Raw genomic sequence first — 8412 nt, 5'->3', positions numbered from 1 at the left:
TCCCACCCCCGACATCTCATATTCTAGGTGAAATGGCGCAGACCTGTAATTCCGGCACCAAGAAGGTGGAGGGACACACAGTTGGTGGAGGCAGGAGGATCACAAGTTCAAGGTCATCGGTGGTGGCTTCTGGTCCCCACGGTTTCCAAGACAGTGAAGTATAGGTATCTTGTCAAGGGTGGGATGGCCCACGGCCCATGGCTTCAGCTCACTAGCCCACTCTTACTTTCTGGAGCGTTAATCTTTTATTTACTTACTTTAGTCTTTCTCAATAAGCAATCCCTGTTTTTACTTCGGATCTTGTGTCCCTGGTCCCATCATTTCCCCTGGACAGAAGAAGCTGGATTTTCAACAGATGCCCCTGGGCGGTTCCAGCCGGTGCCTCACAGGACCCACACAGACACCTCATTCTTCCGGTGCCCGAATCTTTTATGTTAAAGGTACTATTTGTGCAAACCCTTCCTGACCCCATGGGCTGTCAGTCATTCCTGGTACTGACAACTCCCCTGCAGTGTAATCCCAGGAAGTTAGCTGTTAGGCTGCTTTTATGGAGTAAAGGAAAGAAAAGTGAAAACGTTTTCTACACACACTTTTCCCCCCTAATACTTCTCTTTTTGTGATTATAGTAAAATGACATCATCTCTCCCTTCCCTTTCCTCATGCTAAGCCTTTTCATACGCCCTTATCCACTTTCAAATTGGTGGCCTCTTTTTCCCGTTAACTGTCCTTACATGACCAATTGGCATGCTCGTCCCTGGGGAAGACTTTCTCCCACCCTCAGCGTTCCCTTGTTGCCTGGAGTTCTTTGTGTGGGGTTTCCTTGTCCTTGTTCCGTGGGACCTTGGGTGGAGCTTCTGACAGTGCTGGTGGCTCAGTCTCACAGCCCCTTCATCCTCTGATTCTTACAATCTTTCCGCCCACTCTTGCCAAAGCCCCCATCCCCCAGCCGCGGGTGTGGGAGCTGCTTTGGAGATGTTTTCAACTATGTTTGCCCCGTGGCTCAATCTGCAAGCAGGGACCCTTTGGATCCAGAAGGCTCTGTTCCGCCCTTGACTCTGAGAGTTTGGTGGCAATCCAGGTATCTTGGAAGGAAGAGTGAAGAAAGACAATTCCACGGCAGACAGCCCTCTTGGGGCTCAGGAGTCTTCTGTAAGTTTACAGCAAGCGTGGAACTTTGCAGGCAGACATCTCTGTAGATGAAGAACAGTCTGTTTAAAGCTGTGGTTGGCAAAGATCTCGGAGCTGGTTGAGAGGGACATAGCCAAATCCAGCTTCTCCCAGTTTTCCTATATTGGCACAGTTCCAAAAGGGGTGGAGACTCTCTGTTCATCAGTTTTCCCAAGTGCAAAATCATAACAATTATTTGAACCCATTTTATAGGACGATTACCATAGAAACAGAAGCCCCAATGAGGCTTAAGAAATACTCTATTCTAGCTAATTGTTCTGTTATCGGTTAAAATTGCTGGCCCCAGGGAAGCCTGTGCTGAGAGGTCTCCAGCCTCCAGGACATTGCCTGATTGCAATCTACTATCAGGGCCTTGGAAGCTCACAGCTGGGGCTTCAGTGGGTTGAACCCCAGGAAACTGACCAGACAGGAACTTTCTGGGCCAGGACTGACCCAGGATCCAGCTGCCTCTGTTCCTCCTAGGCCTCTGCAGAAAGTTTTGAGTTTATTACATACACATTTCCTCCCTCCCTTGGTAATTGATCAGAACACCATAGCTACTCAAGGCCCACGGGGGAATGTTCTACAAGTTTCTCATCTTATAGCCATTCCAGGGCTGAGTAGTTCTCAGTTTTCTGACTCAGACCCTGATCTGAACCCAGCAGAAGCCACATCCTTTGTCCATATTGTGGTCTTATGGGAACCTCCTGGGGTATGCTCTCCTGAACCTACATAGAGAACAGACCTGGTTATATGACGGAGTCAGATCTCACATTTTCTGTTTTCTTAAAAGACCTTTTAGGATGGACCTGGTGACGCACACCTTTAATCCCAGCACTCAGGAGGCAGAGGCAGGTGGATCTATGTGAGTTAAAGGCCAGCCTGGTCTACAGAGAGAGTTCCAGAACTGCTGAAGCTATGTAGAGAGATCCTGTCTTAAAAAGACACAGGGCTGGGGTGAGCAGCTCAGTTGGCAGAGGACTTCCCTAGCATGAACAAGGTCCGTGATTCCATCCCCAGCAAAAACAATACAAAGTGGCATCATTGGGAGGCAGAAGCAGGAAGACCAGATACTCATGGTCATCAAAGCAAGTCTGAGGTCAGCCTGGGCAGCACAAGACCCTGTATCAAAAAGTCAAACAAACAAAAAGAACAAAACAAAACCCCAGTCAAACTAAAACACAAACACAACCATGCACAAACATACACACACTTTCCTTGCACAGCCACGCGTGAGCACACACACGGTCCAGGCCTACATGGGGCCAAGAGCCTCAGTTTTTCCTTGTGTCGTTGGAAGGGGGATGATGACACACAGGGAGCTGCCCTCTCCCAAGATGGAGCTGCTGCCTTCCGGAACCTGCACCTTTTATGCAGCCCCCGCAGCTTCTTGGGTAGTCCCTGCTCACCCTCTCTGTGATGCGGCCAACAGTGCCTATGAGCACCCTTCCCTGGATGTTTTGGAATGGCATCCTTCTGCAGAAGGAGTCCCAGGGTCAGTCATAGGGGTGGAACGCCAGAGGGATGAGACCGGGTCCTTTGGTGTCAGGATGAAGGTGAGCATAGTCGGGAAACGAGCCCTCATCCGTACAGTCCCCAGGCTTGTGCCCAGACCTGTGACGGCGTGTTACAGTTTTCACTGCAAGCATGTCATGCCCACATCCTGGAGTCCCCCCAAAACCAACCAGGAGACCGAGTCCTGTATGTAAAAGCAAAGAGCCTTTATTCTTACACACGTTTGCAAACTTAGACTCTCCATGTGTCCAACATATTGGAGTGATCTGAGAGCCCTGAACTCAGTCGGGGTGGGGTTTTCCTAATAGCAGAAGTAGGGGTGAGGGATTTCTAATGTTCAGAACCTCCGCTTGGCTGACATTTGTTGATGGGTATCCTGGTGAAAAGAGATGGGTGTGTGCTGGCAGGTGATCCTATCTAAGTTGGAACGTTAGGAATTTCCTTCGGATGGCCTGTTTCTGGGTGGTGCCTGGGTGGTCTCAGTTTGTAGTCTTTCTTGGAACCAGGTATTGCCTCAGGGTAAACAACTGGGACTCGGGCCTCTGTTGAGTTTGTAATGGTTGGGTCCTACTGTAAGGAAGAAGTGTAATCCAAGAGTAATCAAGAATTAGGTGTTTGGGAGACGTCTCAGTGGTTAGAGCAATGGCTGCTCCTCAGAGGGCCTAGGTTTGGTTCCTAGCACCCACAAGGTAATTCTATTGTCTGTAACTCATGTTTGAGGAGCTCATTGCCCTCTTTAAACCTCCGTGGGCATCAGGCACACATATACATTCATATAAAACACCAACAGAGATAATAGAAAATTTAAAAATCTTAAACTGGGTGGTGGTGGCACACACCCTCAATCCCAGCACTCAGGGAGGCAGAGGCAGGTGGATCTCTGTGAGTTTGAGGCCAGCCTGGTCTACAGAATGAGTTCCAAGACAACCAGAGCTACACAGAGAAACTCTGTCTCAAAAATTTAAAAGATCCGCCCCCCAACCTCTCCCCCACCACGATACAAAACAAACAAACAAAAAACCTTTAAGAAAAAAAATAACAGTGTGATTGGAAGTATTAGCACTGTAAGAAAGGGTGACAAGCCCAGGCTCCTGAGCTGCCTTTTTGTCTCCTGTAGACATCTCCAGAGGAAATAATCACTGTCCTGCACAGATGACCAGGGCAGAGGCTCTTCACCACAGGGACAAGTCCTAAGAGTTCCTGAAACAGCCGAAGTCCAACTTGTCCTCCTAGAAGACACAAGGTCAAAAGCCAGTTCCCAGACCAGTGGCACGGGGGGGGGGGGGGGGGGGGGAGTGGGGGGGGGGGCGGCAGGTCCCAGCCCAGCAGCACCTGGGAGCATAGCTGACTGGAGAGAGTACTGGATATGCAGGCTTTCCGATTTCCTGGTCACTTGCCCCCGTTCAGCACTGGTAAAGGACCTAGGCATTCTGGAGTCTCAGAGTACCTCTGTGTGCCATGCCTTGCGCTGTCCTGACACTGGGTCTAGACCCTGTCCACCTCCAGCAAAGCGGAGTCACAAGCCTTTCAAACCTGTGTAGCGCAGGCCACCTATGACCTTCCTTCCTATGGTCTAGGTTGTGTCCTGAACAGATGCCAATCACACCACAGGCAGAGAGTCCTTTATCCAGAAGCTTGGTACTGAAGGATTTTGAAATTCAACTGTTTTTTTTTGTTGTTGTTGTTGTTTTGTTTGTTTTTTTGAGACAGGGGTTCTCTGTGTAATAATGGTTTTGACTGTCATGGAATTTACTCTGTAGACCAAGCTAGCCTTGAACTCAAAGATCCACCTGCCTCTGCCTCCTCAGTGCTGGGATTAAAGGCATGTGCCATCACACCCAGCTGACTTTTCTGACTTTGGGATATTTGCATATTTTTAATGATATCCAAGTCTAAATATCAATCTGATTTCTGTTTCCTACACACCTTACACATACACACAGCCCGAAATGACTTTTAAGAAGCATTATTACCTGTTATGGTTTAGGTAAAACGCTGTGGTTCCCTGAGTGGCCCGTGGGCCCTGAGGGCCAGAGGGTCCCAGGTAGGGACCCATGTGGTGGGTGAGAGACAGAGGCGGAGAGACACGCCATGCAGAAGAAGTGGGTATCTTTTTAGTGGTTATGGAGGGGAAAGGGATGTGTGTGGAGGGCCGCAACCACATTCTCCATTGCTTCAAGGGACAAAGGTAGAGATTGACCTCTGTGACCTCAAGGTGTGGCGGTACACGCCTTTAGTCCTGATGCCTGGGAGGCAGAGGCAGATTGACCTCTGTGACCTCAAGGTGTGGTAGTACACACCTTTGGTCCCAATGCCTGGGAGGCAGAGACAGGCAGATCTCTGTGAGTTCAAGGTGTTGTAGCACACGCCTTTATCCTAGCGCATGTGCTTGTTAACTCTCTACCGCTGCGTCCCTGCCTACTTCCGAGGCATCATCTGGGATAATGGGCAGCGGACCAATCCAAGAGTGACACGTCAGAAGCGAGGACTGTTTCCTTTATAAGGGCTGGGTTCCCCTCATTCTGGGTCTCCGCTTTGGAAGCTGATGCTCTCCCTCTCAAGACGCATTAAAGCTTTACTGCAGAAGAATCCTAAGTGCCCCACATCGTTCTTGCTGGCAAGGCCGAGCGCGGGACAGATGTGGGGAAGGGGAATAGAGAGAAGAGCAGAGAGAGAGAAAGAGAAACAGAGAGAGAGGAGGGGGAAGGAGAGGAGAGGAGCGGAAGGGAGAGGAGGGGAGCAGCTACCTCTGGGGGGGGGGGGGAGAAATGGGGTGGGGGAGAAGAGGAGAAGCTACCTTTTCCAAAGAGAGATGGAAAAGAAGGAGCTCAGGCTAGAAGCAGGGTAGGGGGGAGTGGGCAGGGCTTGTCTTTTAAAGGGACAGGACAGACCATTATAATATTTTTATATTATATATATATATTATAAATATATAATATGTTTATTTGTGTGTGTGTGTGCGCGCACACACACACACAAGCACATGTCTATGTCAGAGGACAGCTTACAGAAGTTGATTCTCTCTTTCTAGGATGGAGCTCAGGTCACCATCATACTTGGTGACAGGAGACTTATCATTGGCCCTGAAGTAATTTTACACATTTTAAATCATTTTCTCCACGGGACTGCACCCTGTCACATGAGGACAGGTGTGGAATTTTCCACTCATGGCATCATGTCATTTGGGAGCAGTTTGCACTTCACGTTCCTGTGGGAACAAGTTGAACAGTCAGGCTGCTGGGATTGGCGCTCCTAGGCCAGCTGTGCCATTTTGGCTAGGTTAATAAACCATTTTTGTGCCTCAGTTTCCTCACCTGTAAGATGAAGTAACAAACCCCAGTGACTTCCTCATAGTCTTGTTTAAAGCAGAGGTTCTCAACCTCTGGGCTGAGACCCCTTTGGGGCTTGAACGACCATTTCATAGGGGTCGTATATCAGATGGCCTGCATATCAGATATTGACATCACGGTTCATAACAGTAGAAAATTACAGTTATGAAGTAACAATGAAAATACTTTTACGGTTGAGGGCCACCACAACATGAGGAACTGTATTAAAGGGTTGTAGCCTTAGGAATGCTGAGAACCACTGGTTTAGAGGGTAACAGGGAAGCCAGGCATGGTGGCTCAGGTCTTTAACCCAGTGCTTAGGCGGCAGATACAGGCAGAGCTCTGTGAGTTCAAGACCAGCTTGGTTTATCACAGCAAGTTCTAGGCTAGGCAGGGCTGCACAGTAAGACCCTGACCAGATAGATGATAGATAGATAGATAGATAGATAGATAGATAGATAGATAGATAGATAGATAGATAGATAGATAGATGATATCTAGGTAGATAGATAGATGATAGAAAGAAAGAAAGATAGATAGATAGATAGATAGATAGATAGATAGATAGATAGATAGATAGATAGAGAAAGTGGAGAAATGACTCAGCATGCAACAGCACTTGCTGCACAAATATAAGGACTTGAGTTCAAATTCTATTACCCATAAGAACCCAGGCGTAGCTGTGCACGGCCTGTAACCCCGCACTGTGGGGTCTGATGGCTAGAGGATTGCTGGGGCTTGTGGAACATGAACTTAGCTTCAGATTCAGAGAGATGCTATCCCAAGGAACAAGGCACAGAGTGATAAAGCAGGATGCTGATACCTAGTGGCCCCCACAGGTAACCATTTGGACACACATGTGTGCACACACGAACAGGCAGGCACTCAGTCTCTCTCTCTCTCTCTCTCTCTCTCTCTCTCTCTCTCTCTCTCTCTCTCTTTCTCTCTCTCTCTCTCTCTCACACACACACACACACAGAGTCAGGTGCAGTGGTGGGCACATGTAATCAGTGCTGAGGAAGCAGAGAACGAGAGCTAGGTCCCTCATCGGCTAGCCCAGTGTAATCGCTTAGCATTGCTCTCACACTCCGTGAGAGACTGTCTCTAAAAAACAAGATGGGTAGCCTCTGAGTAACAACACTCCAGGTTGGACTCTGACTTCCACATGTCCATACATACATACCAATAAAAAAACAAATAGTAAACATGCCCACGTAAAAATGCTTGGACAGGGCCTGGCACCAAGTAGGTATTCAAAGTCAGGGTCATCTTTGATTTGTACACATCTATCCCAGTGCCGGGCAGAGCGCTCTCCTGAAGAGGCCCAGGGAGGGCCTCATGAGGGTTGGGACACACTGGCTTTTGAGTCAGGCCATTCCATTTTTGGAAGGAAGAAAACTTTTCATGCGTTCTGCCAAAATCCACCTACTCACAACTCCCCCACATGGGTCCTGACTCTGCCAGGAACAAAATGTCAAAAAAAAAAAAAAAGTCTTGTGAGAGACGGAGAATGTAAATAATCAGGACAGAACTGGGTTGAGGAATGGCAGCCTCCTGCGGCAGCCATTCAGCGGGGGCTGCCACAGCACTCCGTCTGGACCTGAGTGCAGATTGAAGCCAGAGACTGCTCAGGAAGGCAGCAATCCTCGGTTCTCTGCTCTCATCAGCAATGAGACCTCTTCCTTCCGGCTAGCACATCGTCTCCCTCTTAAGAACCAGGGAAAGTCACTGCACTTGTCCAAAGGTGACAGTCACAAGGGCCCTGCAGCCATGACCTCATCACCCTTAATACGTGCCTGTAATCACCATGCAGCCAGGGAGTGGGCCAGCGGGACAGCCACGCGTCAGGCCTCTTGTTTACAGAGCCTGCCAGGCGTCAGGTGTAGACTCACGGCCCTGAGTCTCTTTCCTGCCTTTCCGGGCATCCTCCTTTGCAGCTGGCGCGTGCGTTGTGACGGCAGGAATGCAGGCGTCTCTATGAAGATAGGGCTGATAGCTTCCCTCTCATGACTCTTGCTGAAAGCAACTCAAATATAAGACGTGTGAATCAATTAAAACCCAGGCCGTCGAGTCAGCTGCTTCAGGGCTGGGCCGTGGTGATTCCTCTTGGGGCTGGTGTGAGAGCTGCCAGGCTTACAAATTAGGGTGAGGTGGGCAGCAGTCTCAGTCCCTATGTGGCTCATCTCTCCAGCTGCTCAGTCAAGTGCAGAAAAGAGGAACCTGGCAGTGGGCCCCTGCATCATTGGTTTGTGGTACTGGTCACAGCTGTGGATCTGGAGGACTTGGCTGGGAAAACCCTTGCCAGGACTTCTAGTGGTTAAGAACTTACAGGTGTTTGCAGCCCGTGCCCTTCCTGGGTCTCGAATCTGCACAGGGTGTGTGCCACTGGGCTCCCTCTCTA

The sequence above is a fragment of the Myodes glareolus genome, chromosome 6 (assembly GCF_982192425.1).
Source record: "Myodes glareolus chromosome 6, mMyoGla1.1, whole genome shotgun sequence".
Taxonomy (NCBI): Eukaryota; Metazoa; Chordata; class Mammalia; order Rodentia; family Cricetidae; genus Myodes; species Myodes glareolus.
This window is presented reverse-complemented; position numbering follows the sequence as displayed.